General features: G+C 36.3%; 1 protein-coding gene across 3 annotated transcripts in view; it reads left to right on the plus strand.

Moving 5' to 3' along the window:
* Positions 1–2,893: 2,893 nt before the first annotated feature.
* The window catches only part of LOC140153254 (forkhead box protein N3-like), a 99,111-nt gene continuing 79,250 nt past the window's right edge, over positions 2,894–22,754 (plus strand). Inside the window, exon 1 of one of the 3 annotated variants that reach the window (XM_072175952.1) lies at positions 2,894–3,022. The gene's annotated coding sequence lies outside the window, so the exon portion shown is untranslated. Of the gene's footprint in view, positions 3,023–11,951; positions 12,035–19,711; positions 19,914–22,754 lie in introns of those variants that run through there. The other 2 variants (XM_072175953.1, XM_072175949.1) reach the window with 2 other exon arrangements.

The raw sequence follows: 22,754 nt of genomic DNA on the forward strand, positions 1-22,754 counted from the left end.
TGCTCAAGAAAGATTGACCGCGAAAGTCCAGTGACCACGCCGCCCGAAACTTTCGGGCGGCGCGGTCACTGGACTTTCGCGATTCGTCTTCCTTGCGCCATTGATATGAGATAGTGGTCATAGTCTGAGGTGAATATTGTCTGGGAAATAAGAAAAAAAGGTCCTACACGTCGGACTAGGTGGGAGTGGGATGTGTGTGCATGGGGGTGTTTGTACAAATGATGAGAAAAATGTCAATGTGAACAATGCTACGTATATCTATCATGCCCAAGACGCAATTAAAGGGGCATTTCATGATCCACAGCCACTTTTCACCAAAAAAGTTGAGATTATAGCACTGGAATCATCTGGCTACATAATGTGTATGTTCAAAAAAAAAATCCTTGCAGATTAATTCGTTTAGCAAAAGTGTTGTCAAATTTGTATAAATTTTTTTACCTTGTTGATGTATATACTATAGTAATAGTATAATACCTCTGTTGATTTATTGAAATTGCAACTATTATGAAGAACTACAATTTATCCCATTAAATTCTATTCTGAATAATGCACTAAAGTACAAAAATAGATAGTTGTATAAATCATAATTGATATTGCATTCAAATGCAGCTGTTAGCACTATGCCATTAAACTAGCTATTAAGCTGCATGAGAGTCTTGCAATTTTGCAAGAATTTTTGTTATTCAATGAATTTGCATGTTTTCGTTTATAGTAAAATGATATATCCACAAAGAACCTTTCATACATCATTTTTTACGGCAAAATACAAAAATACTGTACATCCATTAAGCATCCTCACAGTTGCAACAAATTGTTTTCTTCAGAAACAGTTTTTTAGTTGTTCTCCCTAAAATAGACCATAGCGGACATTCAACATCCACAAAAATAATATATATATATTCTAAAAGGTGTGTTTACTTCAAAATGTGAAGATTCCCATGAACTTGTCTTTGAGCAAGTTAATAAAAATTGTGTATTTGCTATAAATTACAAAATAAGCCTCGGTGGACAAGATCAGGTCACTACTAATATTCAGATCTCAGATTAATGAAAGTTGTGAATGTTGGCTTTAGGCGATTAAAAAAAACACCTCAGACTTGCCAAGTAGGTCGGTCAGTCAGTTAATCACCACAAGTTTTAAAAATCTGAACATTTTTGGAAACATTTTAAATATTTTCTGAATAAAAAAAAAATTATGTCAAAGTCAATCCTCTTCTGCCAAAAAATGGATGTTTTTAATTTCGAACAGCTGAAAAAATAAAATTTAAAAAATCCCAAAAATGCAACATCTGGAGCTATCTGGGCGGCCGATCCTGTAGAACAGGGTTGGTGTTTTTTCCATTGGCGTAGATCCCAGGGGATGGGGGGATAAATCCCCCCCCCCCCCCAATATTTTAACAGGGGGATCATCCATACAATGTTGATGCGTGTGGGGGTTGTGTGTGTGTGGGTTTCTGACCAAATTAGCAAATTAACCTCATATTTGGCCATTTTAGCCCCAAACGTGCCAATTTTTCTGCACTTCGCGTGAATTTATTCCACTTTTCACCCATATTTCACCAATTAAGCTTCAACACGGCAAATTTGTTTGTGCGCTTCACGTGCATTTATACCATAAACTTATTCTGTTGCCAAAAGGTGCTGGATTCAAAATACTTCAAGAAATTTTTCCAACCCCATCCCCCCAAAAAAAAAAAGAAATCTACGCCACTGTTTTTTTCCGTCACCTTAGATAAAATATATGCCCAGAGGTTTCTTTAGTGGGAAGGTGGATATGGGGAGTCAGGGTGCATTTTCAGGCTATTGAGTTAGATTTGTGTAAATTTCAAAAAAATGGTTTAGAAAATTGGATGCTTTTTTACATTTTTCTCCAACAAAATGGAGAAATTGTTAATCTTTCATTGTTTACAGCAGATTTTGCCAAAACAATTCCAGATTTGTAAATTTACCTTAATTTTGAACAGAAATAATTCAAAATCCAGAAAATTGTCTCTTTTATTATCAAACTTTGTATATTTTTTGCACATCCCTGCCCAATCCAAATCAAGATTAGGCTTTGTTCTTGTAAATGTTCTTAAGATAATAAAGTGCATTTTTCTCAGAAGTGTATCAATATGATTAAAATCTGTATGTTTAATACTAGACCACTTCAATAAAAATATCATTATTATTTTGTTAAAATCTATAATAAATGATGGGTAAAGCAAGCAAACATACAGTATATAAATGATCACGCACATGTGCATAGAGTCGCTGTATTATTACACAAATATTGGTTGGTATAAGGTAGCGGCAATAATCTATCACACCGGATATAGGAAATGAACGATAAGTGTACACAAGATTGACAAATATACATATGCTAGTGCTGGATTTATTGTTTACGTGTGTCTCTTCGCTAACTACCATGCTCCTGCAGCTGTCGAAAGAAATAGAAATGGATAGATTGAATTTTTGGACCGTGTTGTGCGGGGGATCAATATAAAAAATGCATAGTCCATTTTTAGTCAATAATTAAACATGTAGAGGATATGAGGTTGTCAGATTTACAAATCCATCTGTTGTGAAAATAAATTTAGCAAAAAATATTAATATTTTTTACGGTAAATTCATGTTGAGTTTGCTAAAAGTTACTTTTAATGCCACTTTTTGAGATAAATTTAGAAATTAATAAGTCGAAACAACAGGAAATGAAGTTTATTTTTAAGTCGTAGAAATCTGATATCTTCCACTCTGTCTGAAAAGCCCATTTTTTTCTCATCCCAATCTGTTGTTACTCACGGTCACCATAGCAACCGCTATGATGGCGTAATGAAATCGAGCTGCAATTTTGCTTATGGAGGAGAGGAGAGAGATGCTGGTGCAATGTGCACGGCAGCAGCGGCGACAATCAATCTGGCGTGTTGTGCATTGATTTTTTAAAGCAATATTACGGCTGCAAATGTGTGCAAATGTTTGTAACTTGAGAATGGCTGAATGGATAAACATCATCAGAGTTATTGCAATGAGTATGATGCATGAGGTAAGGAACAGCTTCCTTTTTTTGATTAAAAACTAAACAAGGATATAACATATTTGTCTAAATTTGTCTCTGTCAATCCAATCTTAACATTGAGCATGCTCGTCCAAATCCAATGGGGGTTAAAGATAACACTGGAATCAGAAATTGAATATAATGTGTATATTGACAAGTGTAATGTTTATGCTGCATTGCAGCAATAAAAAGCTTCATTCTTCAGTTTTTAAGCTTCTTTTTATGTAACATCTTTGTCATGCTTCTATTTTTTGTATCGCATGATACCTGGGATGTACTTCCATGAGAGAGGTACGGTTTTCACATCTTATTGGGGTGCATGGATAGAAAATGGTTGAACCAGACATACACCTCATGTGATATGCAGCTGCATGTTGAATGTGTTGAAGTCAGTTACTAATGTCTTTGATCTTTGTGTTTGGCCAAAACATCACTTGTCAAGTTAAAGACTGGTACCATTTTGGCAAAAAAAAAAAGGATGACAAGAGTCATGTTCTTATAAAAGGATTCATTTTTAATGATGCATAAGAACACACACATTGATACCTCAAATTCAGGTGTGACAGTGATGTTTGAACATTACAAGTATTGCCTGCAAACACAAATCATTTCGATGCATTTGATGTGACTAAATTGCAGTTCAAAAAATGAAAATGAACATTTCAAGTGAGCGTGCTTTATGCATTTTTGTATTATTCTGTAAAGTTTTGAAATCTAGTGTTTTTTATAAAAATTTAATTTAAATTTCACTTCAAAATATGGTTTGGTAAATTTGTGTCCTGATTACCATAGACTGCACACCACATGACAATATTGTATATCATACCATAATTTATAAATTAAAATATTGCACCTTTCAAATGTCAATACATAGAGCTTCAGGTGTTAGAAGGTTTGAGAAGAGGCAATAATTTTATTAGTTATAAATTGAATTTGTAATTGAATTGAATTAGTAAAGAATTTTCTTGGTCTATAATACTTCAGGCTGATAATAATGATTCTTAATAAATAAAGACCCCAGGGTTTATGTTTTGTAAGTCAATTATGAAATCATTCAGTATGTGACAGGCATTCAGTCAGTTGAATCAAATAATCAACTTTAAAAAAAAGTGAAATATAATAACCTAAATGACAGCCATAAAATCTAATATAAGATCTTCTTTGTAGTCTTTAAAAATATATTTTCCCCCATGCATCACACAGAGTATATACTCAATGTGAGTTCAGTAAAAAAAATACAAATCATATGACCAACGAAAGAAGGAAAGATTTGTATAATATTGAAGTCCATCTTCAGCAGACTTGTGCACAGATTAGAAAGATCATTTTGATTTCAATGCATGCACCCATCTAAACTCAATACAATAAAAAAAATTCAGATATTTTATTTTTGAGTTTACAATATAAAGAACCATCAATATCAAAAGTATGTTATTTGATTTATAAAGAAATAAATCCCTTGTATGAATAATTTAAACAAATTCCCTACAAATCCTGGTTATGCCATGTCATCAATAATTTTTCAAATTTCTGTTTTTGCAATCACAACTGATGTATTTTCATTTGTTGAAATTATCCCTAATGCCAAGTTCAATATTTCATATAGACAGGTTTCTATCTTTGTTGCCAAATCTACTGGAATAATGATTTTGTCTGTTTTTTTACATGGACATTATATAGTCTCGGTTGCTAAATGTGTGATAACAAAAGAAATCTGTGTACAGTGTCGTCATGGTAACACTATGCATTTAGTTTGATGACAAGGGTTCGGTAATGGACTAGACAAAAAGGCTCAGGTTTCACCATTACAAAATGCAGTTCTGAATTATTTGTCGTTTCTGGCAGGGTATGAAGTATCATAAAGAGTGAAAGGGCAAAAAATTGATGTGGGCTCATGGCATGCTTTATGATGACACATGTTATGTGTTAAATTATTGCCAGTCATTGATTCACCTTATGCAGGGATAAAATCAAATGGTGGAGGGGGTGGGGTTAACCCTCGGTTTCGGAAGTGAAGGCAATACATGTATGTAGAGTTCAGGAGAATCTGCGATTGCGGAAAATGATATGCAATGTTTCTTAGCACCAGGCCCCGTCGGAACCGCTGCGGCATGTGAGGCCATGGCCGCACCGCTTTTCAGCCTAAAAAAATTTTTTTTAATGTCATAGTTTAGTTCTATTGACATACTGTTAGAATTGTATATTGATTTTCAAAAGTTCTCTGGCTTTAAAGAGGCGTTGCCCTCTTAGACCCTCATGAGGGGCTCTGCTCCTTCAAACCTGCTGGGGTTTCATGCACGAAAAAAATTGGGTCAACCTTTTCGGGCTGTTAATGAAGGGGCGGCAAAATTGAATTTTCTTCAGCCCCCGGGGTAGGAGCGGCCACGGTATGCCACTGGTTTCACCCTAGATCCCCACTTTTGGCTGCACCACTTTAAAATTTGTTTTATATATTTCTTTAACACACCTGATGGCAGCTCCCATACGTATGTCATATTCGCAATTCATAGCAGCTAGGTTTGTGTAAGGTCCCAGTTTCAAAGTTAACCCCATGCAAAATGCAAAACAAAACCAGAAAGAAATGTTACCAAGTTACATAAATATCAAAAAATCCATGTTACTAGTAGTGCTTTAATATAGAAATGAAAGCTTAATACAAAATATACACTTTCCCCATTTTTATTTTGTGTGAATCAACTATATATTGAAGAAAAAATTAACAGGCGACTGAAAATCCCCATTTAATATTCTCTGCAAAATTACTTGATTTAGATCAAATTTGGAGGGATAAAAAATTGTGGCTATAGTCAAAATCATGTATGATATAGGCCTAATCATCAAGAGTTATATGATGACATCACTTGTATTCACCATGTTTCACCACAAATCAAGGTAATTTCATCTTATTTCCATCAACTTTGTTAACTTATTTTTGATGAGTAAGCTTCCAAATTAAAATGGTGAAAACACCAATTAAATCAAATTTTCCATCTCGTCAATGTGTGTAGCATTATTACTAATTTTCATGCACAAGTGCACATTGCAAAACACAGGCTTAGTAATTGTCATTTATTTTCATAGACCATTTTCACCAAATCATACAGATGGAAGCTCTCATGTGTGGAAAATGGCAACTTATCTGATGCCATCATCACCATGGCAACTGGTGTCACGGTGATGAATCTCTACCAAGCCACAGCTTGTATACTTGAAAATGAACAAAAATGTATGTGTTTCTCATTAAGGTAAATTACAAGCGGAAATTATTAGTACCAAATCTATATCCTTACATTTACATGATATTGATGAATGAGACACAAAAAAAAGGATCTTATTGAAAAATATCACTTAGATAATATGAAACTTTTCCATACTTACTTTAATAAAGGTATAAACAAGAAGAGTCCTTAAAAAGGACAACGTTCCGCTATGGCCTACTGGTATTGAAAATAAATCAAAATCTACTCTTTCTTGACTCATGGAAACGATTAACATTGATATAATTTAGCTGAACTACTTGCATGGGGGTGTAGAAACACACAATAAAGCAGTTGTTAAATGGCATGTTGTGGGACCGTTGCACTGGCGTAACAAACAAGTGTTAGAATCCATTAGTTGCTATGACAACGCATTACCTAGCCCAGTTAGGACAACGACCTTATGAACTTGAGGAGGTGTTTTTAGCTGAATGCATATCCAGTATAGAGAACCAGAGGGAGAACTGTCTATGCTGAATGCTGGCTTAGAATTAGTAGAATTAAATTTGATATATTCTGTGGAAGACTTGAAATCTGGAACTTTCAAGAATTATCTTATAGTGAACGGTGTTAATGAAACTTTTGATATATCATGGTTTAAATGATTTACAAACTAAGTATCTTAGAATATTTACTTCAATCTTCATTCATAAAAATACTGTAGTGCATGTATGCAGTTTACTATGCCTAGATCCTTGAGCTCCCACCAAAGGGCAGTGCACTCACTGTTCATTTAGGGCAAGTTCGTGAAAGTAAATACACATAAATCATTACCAGTTTATAAATTTAGCCTAATCTCTGCAAGGTAAAGTTACAAAATTTAAATGGTAAAAAATATTAGTTGGCTTTGGGTATGAGAGTATTGTATTTCTGTCATTACTTTGCTGTCACATCCCAAGATCCAATAACGTTAATACAGATTAAGAGTCAGTGAACTGAGAACTCGGCCATTGTGATGTAAAACAGCAGAACCAATGAGATGCCTTCTTACATACTAAACTGAGGTGATTGTCTCTGCTACATCTCCTGGCCTCCATGCACTTTCATGACTATTAAACCAAGCAACTATTTGACAACCTAGTGTACGAGAGGCAGCATTTTACCTCTTTACAGTCTCTTTCTCATACATATAATTCACGCTTCAAGCAAGTTTTACAAACAGGATATGATGAGAACTGGTACTGGGTGTTTTGATCAATCTGAGCATATCGTTCCTGCGGAACAAAAAAGGATGGATTGATGATGAACTATCACTGAGATATGAACTCTAATAGCAATTGAATATGAAAAACTAGTCAGTGTATAAATCATTGGATTTATTAATGGTAGTGATAGGGATAATCACAAATGGCTATGTTTTAGCATGTTTACCCCTGTATACTGACAGACATCGGTCTGAAAGAAATGGATCAATTTTGTTTTACCCCATTATTGCCTCCAGGTTTTCCTGAGTGCGCATATATGTGACTCCTCCTCCAGGCTCTACCATTATGAAATAAGATATTAAAATCCCATTGCTTTTATTTTTTCTTTCTCTCCCCCGCTTTCTCAAAAACATGATTTTGATGCTTTATAAATATAAAAATATTAATTGTGGTGAATATAATTCTAGTGGCAAATTTCAAACCTAAAAACAATCAATATGATTGACAAGATTAAACTATTAAGAATTAATCAATTAAATTATGCGCACACGGTTAATGTGATTCATGTGTTCAAATGGTGGTGGTGGAAGAGGGGAACGATGACAGAGAAATCTAAAATTTAACATCTATTAACATGCATCTATGCACCATAGGCAATAATTGTTAAGAACATCATGAATTTTCCATTTGCGATTCCAAATTATCATCACATTGGGGAAAAAGTGAGATGTAAAAAAGCTGATGCAGGTTGCACGGAGCCTTGGGTGGCTACATAAATTATCAACTTCTTGTTTTTCTTCCAAAAGAATACTTTCTTAAGACAGATGAAATAATTATGTGTATATTTTTAGTGGTGTTGGAATGTTAATTTGTCATGGGTGCTCACTATTTGGGTTACACATACCGGTAATTTTTTTTACATGTAAATCATGTACATTTGATATCTGGTGCATTTATATCACTGTTTTATCATTACTTTCCTTTTGTTTTGAATAAACAGAAACACAAAACCATCAAACTGAAATGAAATAAAACAGATTCATACAGGGTTTTATATATACCGTGTGTCGAAAGTCCGTTCCGCCTATATTCCGACTTTCCATGGAGCGTAGCATCAATATGGAAGTACCCCCTCTGTTTATTTGCCTTTGGGCTACTAGCTGCAATGAATCCAAAGGCGCATTGCAAAGAAAAAAATATGTCGGCCGTTGTTCTAGATTTTTAGAGCTAATTTTGTATGTATTGACAGATTCAAAGGTCTGCAAACCTCGGATTTCAATAGAAAAACAACAATAACCGAAGTTTGCATACCTTCGGAGGTTATCGACCATAAAGAGACAACAACTTCAAATAAATTGCTAAGTGACATTTTAATTAATCTAAAACAATAACCAGTAACAAATTAACATCAAATTAATTGTGTAAGTTTAATGTAAAGCATGTTAAAATGGTTTTCTTATGGGGGAGGAACAGACTTATGACACACGGTATATATAGAGGCCCTGCACGAAATTATTGATTGGCTCCAAACAAAGGATTTGAACTGGTGTCCTTCACCGTATTTATGGCGGAGTACAGTCCATTCAATCAAATGTTGTCATCAACCTATTTGATCGTAGTGCAGGGTTATGTGTGTGAGACGAACTGTCACGGTAGATTGCAATCATGCTTTTGTTGAATGCATTTGAGTAGTCCCCCATATTTACGGGATGATACGTCACATGCAAGGCCTCTATAGCTGCAAAATATTGAAATGTATGTTGACATATAAATGCTATTTACTCTTATGATTTAATTCATCACCCATCTTGGATGTATTGCATCCCGCATCCCCCTCCCCCATATGATCCCCCAAGCAGAATTTTCTCAGTCTTCTCACAGGCTGGGTTCTAGGTTCTCCCCATATCCCATCCCCCTCCCCTAGCAGGATTTTCTCAGTCAGGCTGGGTTCTACGTTTTTCAATGCGCATCAAGCAGTGGATCAAAATATACTGTGTACAAAATGTATCCAAGCACAAAAGAAATATCTTGAAGACACTCAATCTAAATCACCAAATAAGGTAATCAATAGATGGATAATTTTGTGTATTTTGATACCTCATTTGAAACGATGCAACTTTATTCCGCCAAGTTATACCGAATTGATTGGAAGGGAGAGCATTTTTAAAAGTGACAAATTTGGGCCATTTCCTCCTTCTGGGTGATTCCTATTGGCTATTCTAATGGGCTCATTATAGTGTCACATCAACACTCACTTGTCATGCTCATAATTAGGGTGTTTTGAGAGAAAAGTCTAATGTAAATTTTGTCATTTTCGAAATGCTCTCAAATTTATTTAAAGGAGGATTTCATGATCATAGCATCCTCTTTTTATGATATTTTTCAGTACATATCCACGAAAAAAGCCTATTCCCAAAATTTCAGTTGATTCCGATTTTATGCGTTCATGAGTTATGCATGATTATGTGTATTATTACACTGCTCCATATACAATGCGTTTTAATTTCGTTCTGGTGCACCAAAACGAAATTCAAATTTCACGATATCTTTGCAAAACGAATTTATCTGCAAGAAATATTTTGTACATAAACATTATGTAGCCAGAGGTTTCCAGTGATATAAAAAATCTCAACTTTTTTTGAGAAAAGTGGGAGGATGAGGCTGTGGATCACGAAATGCCCCTTTAAATAGGTATGCCAAATGAGGTATCAAAATTGAAAATAAGCAGAACAAAATTCTCCATCTATTGACTACCTCATTTGGTAATTTAGGTTTACATAATTATATTATCTATAAGATATTGCTTTTGTTTTAAGTGGACACTTTTTGTGCGCAGTTAGAGTATAGATCATGTGAATATCACAATTCAGTGTTTACCCCCAGCCAGGGTGGGTGCAGGGTGCGATGCACCCCCAATTTGCAAAAGTATTCAAAAAGTCCCAAAATTTAAGAATTTGCAAGGCAGCATAGCGAGCCAAAACAAATCAGATTTTTTAAAGCTTTTTTGGTCAAAAAAGGAGAAGAAAGTCAACTTTTCACAAAATTTCCCCCGACCCTTTGGAAATAAGTCCATTTTTTCAAAATCAGTACCCCACCACAAAAAATTCTGGCTATGGGCCTTCCCCCAGCACCACTCCACCTCTTCTTCCAATGAGATAGTGTATGCTTAGTGGCATAGGCTGCTCCAAGGTATCACCTGATTGCTTTGATTTTGAAACCCTTTTAAAATAAATTTTGTGCAAGTGAACCCCATCAAGCTTATTTCCATAATATGCGAAAATTTGACTACAAAAGTCAAAGACATGTATCAGATCATCAGCCTTAATTTCAACATGTTCAAGTGATGGTGTCGCAAACAGCCATTCAATAATGAGCCTGGTCTGGTACATGTATATTGGTCAGATGAATGAAGGCAAAGAGGCAGGAGCAAGGTCTCTACAGAGGTTTAAATCCCCAAACATTCAGTGCATAATATGCAAGTATAATGCGCCAGTTCATCTCTATAGAATTTTGGTGCATCATATAATGCATTTATATAAAAAAGGCCCAATTTTAGCAAAATCATTTGTTACTGAGGATGGCAAATTCTCTGTCATCAAATCTCATTTTCACTGCTTATATTAATTAGACGTACATTGTACAACTTGAAATGAACACTGAACCACGTACAATATGTAATGCAGCTGCAGTGCAAGTATTACAAAATATATAACACATATTATTTTGTGAATGGTATATAAATATGAGCTATGGCTGACTGGATTTAAGAACTATCAGTACCCCACCTACCCAGACCATCCTCACAGTTTTTTGGGTTTTCTCTGACAAGACAAAATATAGACAAAGTAATACTTGCACAAATTAAGTTTACCCTTAAAACTACTGCCCATCTTGTAAACTTGACTTTCAAATTAATTGCGGACTTGTACTTTAAAATAGCATTTTTGAAGTGCAATTAAGTGTTCTAAATGCTTGCTATAGACCTATAATACAATTTGCTATCAGTGAACATGCTACTGATGGTCTAGTAATGCATCCAAAATGGCTGTAATGAATAGAATACCATTGATTTTTGCTAGCATAGTTTCAAGATTTTGCCCCAATAGTCAAGCTGCCATAAGTTTGTGGTCGAAATATGCCCCAAAGTGGTGCACTGCAATGATCATTTCGGGATAGGATGTATATATGAATAGGAACGGGTATTAAGCTCGCAAATTCTATGTTATTTGCGCTTTTTTATAGAACTCGTTGTAAGTCATCTTCAGTAGACAGCACTACGGTGCAGTGGTATACAGGCGACTGCATGCCAGAGGGGTAGTTTGGATGATATCTAGTTGGGATTCTCGAGTCACGCATCTTTCGTTGCTAGTAGAAAATGAAAATAACCCAAATGGGTGATGATGAGAGGTTTTGAGGAGTACCAAGAGAGACTGCGCCCACAGCAAGATTGATGAGTTACCATGGTAATATGAATATTGATGAGTTGATGCACTACTCATAGCACATATAGATTAAGGATTTGATTTGGACTGAATCGGATGTTGGCATCAGACAATATGGCTGAACAACTGATGCATCAGCAGCATCTGAAACATGGGGTAAGTGCATTAACTGACATTAAAAACAACTCAGTTTTTGATCAGATTTGGCAGGTAGACTTTATTGCTGTATAAAATAACACTTTCATATCTTGCTGTCATCATGTATCTTTCAAAATATTTTTCATGATGGGTGACATTGAATTGTGCAGTTTATCATTTTTGTCAGGAGAAAACATGATTGTTTTCAAGAAACATGTGGATGTAACTTCTATTGATGTCACCACATGATTGTTAATCACATTAAAGCCATAATGTGTGATTTGCTCCACAGCAACACCCTCAATTTTTTTGAATTTCTACTTTTTGCACCATTGTAATGGTCATTGGTGTACATAAATGCCCTGTGAAAGACTAAGCCTGAAGTGCTTTAATTACAGTAAAATTTAACAATTATAATAAAACCGGAGATCTTCGGTTTTATTCTGAGCTCATGGATTGAGTGCTGGATAGCATGCCATATCATTGAATCAGTGATGTACCGTATAAACTGTATGCATATCGCTATTCGTCGTACGTCTTGTTTGTACATCCCATCAGGTGCGTGAAACTCTGCCAATAATCATGGTAATAATACGATCGGCAAGATTATACAAGCAATATAGGCGCTGTCCGTCTTGATGCATAAACTGTGTGTATATCGCTATTCGTCTTACGTCTTACATCCCATCAGCTGCGTGAAGCTCCTGATAATCATGATAATAATACAATGATTACGATCATTGAGATGATACACGCATTGTAGACGCTGGAATAAAATAGCAATTTTATTTGTTTTACGGTACCTCATTTGTTTGGCTCGAAATTAAAAGGTGACCATGTGATCAGTAGCTCATATCAGTGAAAACTAACATTTAAAGGGACCATTGAAAGAAAATATGATTTGGTATCAAAATAAAGCCCATAAAATATAGAATCAATATCTAAAACAATTGAAGAACTAACTATTTTAGAAATAAAATACAATGAAAACAACGTACCGGTACTCGATTTACCCCCTTCCGACGCTACATCGCGCGTCAATTATCAAAAGTAGAAAATTGGGCGCTTTCCTGATGACGTCATTGTGGTTACGCGTTTTGTGTTGCGTTGACATTTTTGCCGGGATAATTTGACAACAGCGATCGCGATCTAAATATCAGATGCAATAATCATGGTAATACAACCACTTATAATTATTTAAAGGTCAAGTAAAAACAAAATTCCAGTTGATTGTCCACATGTTATCAAAAAGAGGAAGTGGAGGGCCTTTTTATTTATCATTTATTAGTTATTTTTTACAATGCAAATGGTTCATTTAGGCCTATGTATTATTCCCGGACATTACTAGTTGTGTAATTTGTAGAGGAGGAGGATAGGATCGAGGCTCTTGTTATTTGATGGTTCTCTGAGGAGATGATTAAAACAAAGCCTCTAAATTGAAATGCTTATTGGACAGAAGTAAATCTAAACTATTGATAATATTATTAACTTTTGAAACTTATAATAAAGAAAATACCATTGAACATTTCAGACTCCCTCAATTACAATGCCATGCGAAAGGAAGCGGGCGGGCGGGGACGATCAATTGGTTTTTTTAAATCATCATCAAGCATGCAGCTTCCTATTTTACTTATTCATAAATTCAACCCCCCGGTCAACATGACCAAGATATGATTCCGATGACTTTATGTAGGCCCTACATGGCATATATAAAACCATAAAACTAATTATGAGTATGCCTAGGCCTATGATAAAGTGCGATGTTGAGGGAATATCGCCAAGATTTGTCATAATACATAAATTGCCGATGATGTGCCGGCGCGAGCACCTCCCATGGGTATTATTATTATAGGCCTATATATTTTTTTCCGTAGGACCTACCATAAAAAATATTCAAGAGATGATTATTTTTTCCAAAACCTGACAATTGGTATAAAAAAAAGCTTTTTCTTCCATAAGTTAACTTTCAAAAGTGCTTATTTTCATACCCCAAACAATGCAAAGTAGGCCTAGGCCCTTTTATTTTGCAAATTTATTCCCCTAGTATGCCTACCATGTGTTATACGGGAGACTTGCCAATATTATTTGAGCCGTTGGCACTGGGGCAGTAGCTGAACGACAGATGAAGAAGTTGGTTCAGAAGAACATGACATGCAAGCTGTTCTTGACATAAATTACGAGGAGCGCCTACAAACATACATAGGTCTTCAAAAAGCCTATTATGCTACAAACATCAAATGGGAAATATTATAGGCCTACACTTATTTTAATCCATGGATGGTTAGGACCGGGGTAGGCCTAGGCTATGCGAAATTTTCTTTTCTAAAAGCGAAATATTCAGCCAGGCGCTGTATTTTACAAGATTTACCCAATCAACATTTAACTTTGTAACTGTAGGCCTACCTTTGATAAAACGCTCGGACACTTTGCACTTTCAAGTATCAGTGGAGTTGAGATTGGATTAGGCCTATAAGCATTTCCATAACGTAAACTAAAGGCTGACAGTAAATATTGTTCATATGATTGTTTGGAGTGGCCTTTATATGTTCCTCTCGTGGTTCTTTATCTTCAAATTTGTTTCTCATTTTTCATAGGCTTTTTCGGCTTTTATATAATAACGCCTTTTCCCAGATCTCGGAGGGTTCAAAGCGCTGTAATTTCGCTGCCATAGTAGGCCTACAATCAGATCGCATCATCTAGGCTGGATGCTGCCGAACCTGTCGCAAATCTAGCCGCACTTCGATTGTAACATCCACCAATTATCTTTTCAGCTCCCCAAATTTCATTGGGTGAAGGAAGTTTTTGATAACCAAACAACTAATCACTGATTTTTGAGAAGCAGGAGGAAACTGGAGATTCCGAAGAAAACCTGCGGGATCGAGATAAACCAAGTTCACATGAGTCTTTGGGCCGCGCGCCAGGGGCTTGAAGTTGAACCCGGAACCTCAGTAGTGGTGCAAGGCGAGGAAACAACTGCGCCAACTCGCTCTCCCGAGCCTGACTTTTGTTTTGAACCTGGTCCCATAAGTGTCTCTCTACACGGAGCGATTTTTTTAAATAGATTTTTCAATTATTTTAGACTTTGGAATGATTGATGAATTTTTCATACATAGGCCTATAAATAAGTTTATTAGAGAACAAGGGCCACTTCCAAGTCTTTTTGTGGTAGGGCCTACTCTAGGGGGGTTTATCCCTCAGAATCTCACATTTGAAAAAAAAAAAGTGCGTCATCGTTTCCTCGAGCACTGTTGGAAAAGACCGAAAACTGCAGACAATGCTGATTTTACACTGAAAAAAACCACCTCCCTCATTAATTCATGAAAATCCTCTGGACGAGAACCAAAATATTAATTTTATACGGCCTAACCTAGGCCGCACGCCCGGGAGGTAGGCTAATTAGGCCTAAAGAAATTAAGTCATGGGCTAACCCGAAACATCATTGCCTTCTCTTTCCTATCCTCACCAGGTATTTCAGAGGAAATATAAGTAAAGAGTTGATATATCAGAATGCCTCAGTCAAAACAAATGATACTCTCTTGCAAACGCCGAGCCGCTAGCACTGACAGCTTTGACTTGGTCAATATGAAGGCCTAGGCCTAACTTACTTATGTTTCCCCGTTGTTGGCCAATTTTGTAGGCCTAGCTAGAATTTATATATAGGCCTATCATAGAAGTCATTGTAGCTTTGTAATTTATATTATAATATCCTTTTTAATAAAAAATTATACTTGTTAGGCCTAAAAGGCACATAAAAGTTCATTGCTGTAAACACGTTAATGCGTTGGTTTGGACCAAGTCTGGACTATGCAGTGTTGCCATGCAGCGGAAAGGATAACCACTTTGACGTCACAGGGGTTGCCACGTATCTCTGCACATATGAATTAGGCGAACGACGCGACATTGGCGCTTTGTCTTTATTTGCTGATTTGGGGGGTAAAATAAAGGAAAATTGCGTTTATCATTTTAGAAATGGATTCTATATGTTATTAGCTTTATTTTGATACCAAATATGTTTTTCTTTCAATGGTCCCTTTAAATAGGAATCTTATTTTTATGCAAATCACATATCACACATTATTGTTTTAAAACACAACTATTAAAATGGAGTCTGTTCCTGTTATTGATGTTTATCAATTTTAGAGAGCAAACATTAGATTTAAACCTTTTTCTTCAAATGTCAGATGGTACAGGTCCCAAAGATGCATAGATTCCAAAGATCTCTGAATTTCAGTGGCGGCACCAGGAATATTTTTCGGGGAGCATGGGGGGCAAAGTGAATTTCAGGGGGAGGCAAAATGTAATTTTGGGTTTGACTGGGGAAGAGTTCTCATAATTCGGAGACTGGCGGACTTTGGAAGCTGACAATGTACAGGTAAAAGGGGGTCTTTCAGAGCTGAACGTTAAAAATCAAGGTCTTTCTTGGCTTTCTGATTGAAAATCATCTGGAAAAGCCAGAAATATGAGAAATGAGCAATTTAGGGCCCTGGAGGGGTATATTATTCTGTAAGCCAGATGTGTGATTGTACCCCTCCCGGGTACTGGATGCAAGTTAGGTATATATTCCACACTTTTATTGTTCCCAATGGTTTTTGCTCTAAAAGCACTTTATTCTGAATGGTCTTTGATCCAAACTGTCATTTTTTAGAACTGGCTCAATTCCTTGGACTACGAGGCAGCAAAGCGGTCGAGAGGGAGCGGGTGAAGAGCGCCCAGCACTTCAGAGCACTATTTCGAGTGGGTACTGGTCACCGCACTGGGTCCAGGGCTATCATTTCTCAAAAAGGTCTTTATTGACAAGCATACATTTACTCTGAAAGGTTTGTGCTCCACAAAGGGTCATTCTTTGAAAATCTCATTCGGTAGAGTTTTGCTTGTGGAGTAATATCCAAAATATCTAAAATATCCAAATTATCTAAAATATCTAAATTATCTAAAATATCCAAATTATCCAACTAGGCCCAGTGGCGTAGATTTCTTTTTGGCATTGGGGGGAATGGGGTTGGAAAAAATTTCTTTAGTATAGGGATTCCAGCACCTTTTGGCGGCAGAATAAGTTAATGGTACAAATGCACGCAAAGTGTGCTAAAAATTTTGCCATATTGAACCTAAACTGATGAAAATTGGTGCAAAAGTTGAATATATTTGTGCAAAGTGCCCAAAAATTGGCACTTTTAGAGCTAAAATGGCCAAATATGAGGTTAATTTGGTCAGAAACACACATACAGGTGTCAACTTTGGGGGGATGATTGTATGTACCATCTCCCCCTGACAAAATATTTTTTTTGGGGTTTTTTCCAATGACCCGGCCCCCCATAGGATCTACACCTATGACTTAGGCCTATGAATATCCAAATGATCTGAAACTCCAAATTATCCTGACTAGCGGGACACCCGCGCTACGCGCGGGTCCCCGCTAGGTGAGTAAATGGGAGCGTTCACTAAAACAGGAGGAATTACTGAACAGGTAGAATCATTGAAAAGGCAAATTTTATTTTTCTGAACCTGACCCTCCTTAAGCCTACGTTTCTGTTTTAACTTCTTTCTTTCTTTTTAGTTTCTTCTACATGGGCCGATAAGTTACCCACATACTCGTACAGTCTGTTTGTCCTCATTTTGTTTTCTTTTTTATTTATAGTAGGCCTACCTCTTCATGTTGTTTGTACTTTTTAACACACATCTTTTTTTTTACGCTACGGTCGTTCACCCGTAATATCATTCATTACGTGTCTCTGCGTCGTTTACGCGTGCCATGGCGTAGTGCTGCGTTACTCAGCTGGTATCGCTGCGCTTACTGCTGTACAACTTGAAGATTAGATACGCCCGTGCGACGCGCAGGGCTAGCTTAGTAACTGACTCCTTTTTTGTTTACCTAGTATAGCAACGCCACATTTTCACTGATTTTGAGGCCAATTCTTGACCGTTTTCAACCAAATTTTAGCATTACCGTCTCCGTATATTCCTCGATCTCCCGTATGAATTTGGTGACATTTGGATCGAAACTGACGGAGCCTTTATGTGCATACATAGATAGATAGATACAACATTCCCCTATTTATAGTAAGATTAGGCAAAATATCTAAATTATCCTTAGCCGTAATAATATCCAAATTATCTAAAATATCCAAATTATCCAACTAGGCCTATGAATATCCAAATGATCTGAAACTCCTTATCCTGATTAGCCTTAATAATATGCAAAATATCCAAATGATCCTAAATATCAGTACTAATATCCAAATTATCTAAAATATCCAAACTATCTAAAATATCTAAATTACCCTAAATAGCCGTACTAATATCCAAATTATCTAAAATATCCAAAATTATCTAAAATATCTAAATGATCTGATATATCCAAACAGCTAAATAATATCAAAAATATCTAAAATATCCAAATTATCCTAAATAGCCGTAATAATATCCAAATTGTTTAAAATTTCCAAATTAGCAATGGCAAGTGGACTACAGAGAAGTCTAACAGTGACTAGATTTTTTTTCGGTGGATGGAGGGGGTTTGGGGGTAAAAAGTGAATTTCAGGGGAGGTGCAAAAATTAACAAATTTTTGAAAAATTGTCGCAAAAAGTGGAATTTTTTACTGGGGGCATGGGGGCCGGGCATGGGGGTACCAGTTCTGACTGAGAGGTATTTTCACCTATGGGGCCACCACTGCGCTCCCAAGAACCCCTCCCCACCTTTTCAGCTTGTTTTAATTCCTTTTTTTTTGCATCTGAACATTTTACATGTTGAATATATTTTACAGTCATGCATTCAACTTTTAGTAAAATCAGTTCCCAAGACATCACGTCCCCTTTTTTGAAATAAAGGAAAGCTTACCAGTAGGTCCAATCGGTAAAAGAACGGTGAACTGTGTACTGAGTGTCAAAGCAAGGCGCGCCAGTTCGCCTTTGTCTCAAACCCTTTGTTACTCAATAAAGTTTTTACCTTTCATACTTGTCATTTATCGGTAATTGAGTATTTTGTTCTGTCTGTGTTATTGACGCGACTAATCCACTTGCATTGGACTTCAATTGAGAAATCGATGACTTATTGCAACGAATCAATAAAGTCTACTTTTCTTATTGTTTGTTTACATCTGTCATTTTATTTTCTACCACGTGTATATTTTTTTTTTTTTTTTTTCTTTTTTTGAACCATATCACCATTTCCCTCTGTCAATCTCATTGAACAAACCAATCTAAAACACAAAACATCTAATATGAAATCTTTTCAAAAAGAGATAAAAAGCATAAATCTTAAAATTTAACCATCCCGCTATGATACTTGTGTGTACAAAGGATATACCACCATCATGACGAACGCTGACCCAGTCACCACATGGAACTCACCGACCTCCGACATTCTGCAATCTGATTGGTTGCTAGTACGCTATAATTGGGAATTCCATTGAGTGAACATACTCACCAAGACCTATGTAATAATATAACTTTTTTAATATTTTGTTGCAACAAAAATACAATATGACATAAAATGTATAACAACATTACACAAAATAAGTTTAATCACTGATACAGATGTAAATATAACACCAAAAGTCTCATAAAAGTGATGAAATTGTCCCTAGTAGGTATGTTTTCAGAGGGAGAAATGTTAGCCATGGCGACCAGGAACAGCCGTAAAAGCGTCGGGGATATCCCCGGAAGTGGTCCAATTATTGTACACAGTGCACATGGTCGTCGTAGCCTTTGTAATAGCTGTATGTACACACATGGTATGTGAAGGCAAAAGAACCAGCACACATACAATATTCTCCCATACGTCACACACTGCATGAGGTATTTCTCAATCTGGTCTCTGCATTACACGTGAATTTTGCTGACGTTTTGCACTATTTCATCTGTTTGGACTCCATTTATTTCGTTTTTGACTCAGGAACACGTAAGTTTACAATACAATGTAATGTTTATATTTTTTCTAGGCTCAGTTTAAAGTGTGTAATTTGGGTTTCATTTGAACATGAACTAACTAGCTAACAACTTTATAAATATTAAACAGCAATAACATTTGGCATGAACAAAAACAGTATACACTCATTTTAAGCTTATCTTAAAATTTTTCATACATTAGATTTTAGAAACCACAATATGATTGAAAGATTTATGCATAGTAGACATCATGGACCATGGCATGGGATATATACTAAATTTGGCCAGTAAAATTGAGTATGTCCACTCTTTTAAAGGGGCATTTCGTGATCCACAGCCTCATCCCCCCACTTTTCCAAAAAAAAGTTGAGATGTTTACACCACTGGATACCTCTGGCTACATAATGTTTATGTACCAAATATTTCTTGCAGATTAATTCGTTTAGCAAAAATATCGCAAATTTGAATTTCGTTCTGGTGCACCAGAACGAAATTACAACACATTGTCTATGGAGCAGTGTAATACACATAATCATGCATAACTCGCATAACGCATAAAATCGGAATCAACTGAAATTTTGGAAATAAGCTTTTTTCGTGGATATCTACTGAAAAATGTCATAAAAAGAGGATGCTAGGATCACGAAATCCTCCTTTAACCTTCACTGACCTTGCAATTTTGCATGTGCATAATTATATTTTTATTGTCAAGAACATGGGGGGGGGCTGGGTATGGAGAGTTTTCTGGAAAATCAGCATATTTTTGGCACATAACAAAACAAGGGTGGGAGGCTGCATCTTCCCTCCCTTGTTTTGTTTTGTTTACTGCCATAATTGTACGGTACATTTTTAAGCTAGGGGCAACAGGGGTACCGGGGCCAGGGGGCAAAATGTCCAAATAATCCTGCTGACCCGCAACTAAAAATTAAATGACTTTACAGAGCACACATAAATTTGCAATTTTAATTCCATTAAAAATGGACCAAAATGAGAACAACTGTGGCCTAAAACCGGGCCAAAAAGGAAGATGCACATTAAACTTTTTGTCATTTTTGGCTCATTATTTCGAGCCATTAGGGAAACTTGCCCCCTTCAGACCTCCGGTCGATATACCGTATGCCTCTTGTGGGCTAGCCCCAACAAGTCAGCGGTCCAGATCTGGCTGCGGACTACCTATTATGACAACCCCCAAGTTTTATTTGGGTATGTTTTGAGGGCTTGATTAATGAGCGCCCACCCCTTTAAAAAATTGCTATCAACGTTGGTTCAGGACTAGGAGGATTAAGTACATGTTCAATTTGACTTTAGGCTCTGTTTTCAATTTTATACCAGGAAAAAGGCGCATTGTGATTTTCATGTATTCACACATCTATCCAAGTAATTTTAAAATTGGAGCTCGTTCACACAAAACCTTAAGTCGACTCGAGTCAAATTTGAACTCAACTTTGTTTGTGTGAAAACAGGGTCACCATGTTTTGAACTAATGATGACCCAGAGCAACTTTTGTCAAATTCAAACTCTGCTTCAAACTGGACTGTGAATGAATGTTGCAAGTAGATGTTGAGCTCATAATACGATGCATGAGCAAGTGACTAATGCAAAAGTTGAATTCACAATTTGTTTTGATGTCAATCAAGTCAATGTAAACACCATCAACAAATAATTTATGCTAATCCTTACAGTTGCAATCTGAATTTGATGTCGCATTTGAAGTTGATTTCTCTCCGTAAATAGGGTCATTGTATTGGGAATGCCCAAACAACGGATCATAAGAACCTTCTACATTTTCACATTGACACATCACAAGAGTACCGCATGTACTTTTTGATGGCACATCCATTTTTCCTAATAAAATACCATCAGAATTGTACAACAATCCAACATATGTCGGAAATGCACATGTATTGGAAAGGAAACTGATAATGAGCAGCCATCAAAAATTCAAAATATTGAATTCAATCAAACTCACTATGATGATGAACACCTGGGCTGGCTGGAGTAAAGTGCTTGAAACAGCAGTGTTTTGTCACTGAAGATGATACAGGGATGAATGGATTGGATGGGAGAGCTGGCCATTAGCTGTATTGCCACTGAGCCATGTAATAATTTATATATTTATAGGTCTAATGGTCTAATTTTAGAAGAGTGAAGTGGCCCATTTATGGATCAATATTTTGGCACAAGATGGAGTACTTGAAAGAACCTGAAGAGTCTCATTAGGTTAGAGGATGTATATAAATGTATCACTCTGCCAGTTGTATAGAGCAATTACACCAAATTACCATCTACAGTGTATCCTCATGTCCCATCAGGATCCATGAAGGAATGAATTGTAAAAAAATAACTGGACCTGATTGTTATTACTAGTGATTATTGTGTGATATGTGGACAGCAGCATTCAATCCGTCTTGAAAGTGGAGGGGGGGGCAGGCAATTGGCTTGAATTGCCAAAAAGTGTCTGAATAACAAAATGTTGGCAGGACTTGTTCCCCCAAGATTGACACTTATAAGTTATACATTGATGAGAAATCTTTATTAACATCAACAAGGGGACAGGAGGGGTATATATGTGCACATTGTCCCGGTAAAGTCAACTCGAGTGTTGTTCTATCCCCTGGTGGAAATGTTAAGCAAAAACCAGGTGCGCTTCACAGTAGCCATAGTCTGTGACCCTCGCCCTAATAGCAAGAGCATGAGGCTAGCCCAAAGCATGAGACTGCAGGGCCTCAGATTCGACGAGAATCACTGAATCGCTTCTCGTAATGATTCTTGTAACATTTGTTGCAAGAATCAATTTCTTTCATTGAATCATACAGTAAGTGAAGCGACTTGGATGGTTTTTGATTCTCGCAAA

Source organism: Amphiura filiformis, chromosome 5 (genome assembly GCF_039555335.1).
Source record: "Amphiura filiformis chromosome 5, Afil_fr2py, whole genome shotgun sequence".
In the NCBI taxonomy this organism is placed as follows: Eukaryota; Metazoa; Echinodermata; class Ophiuroidea; order Amphilepidida; family Amphiuridae; genus Amphiura; species Amphiura filiformis.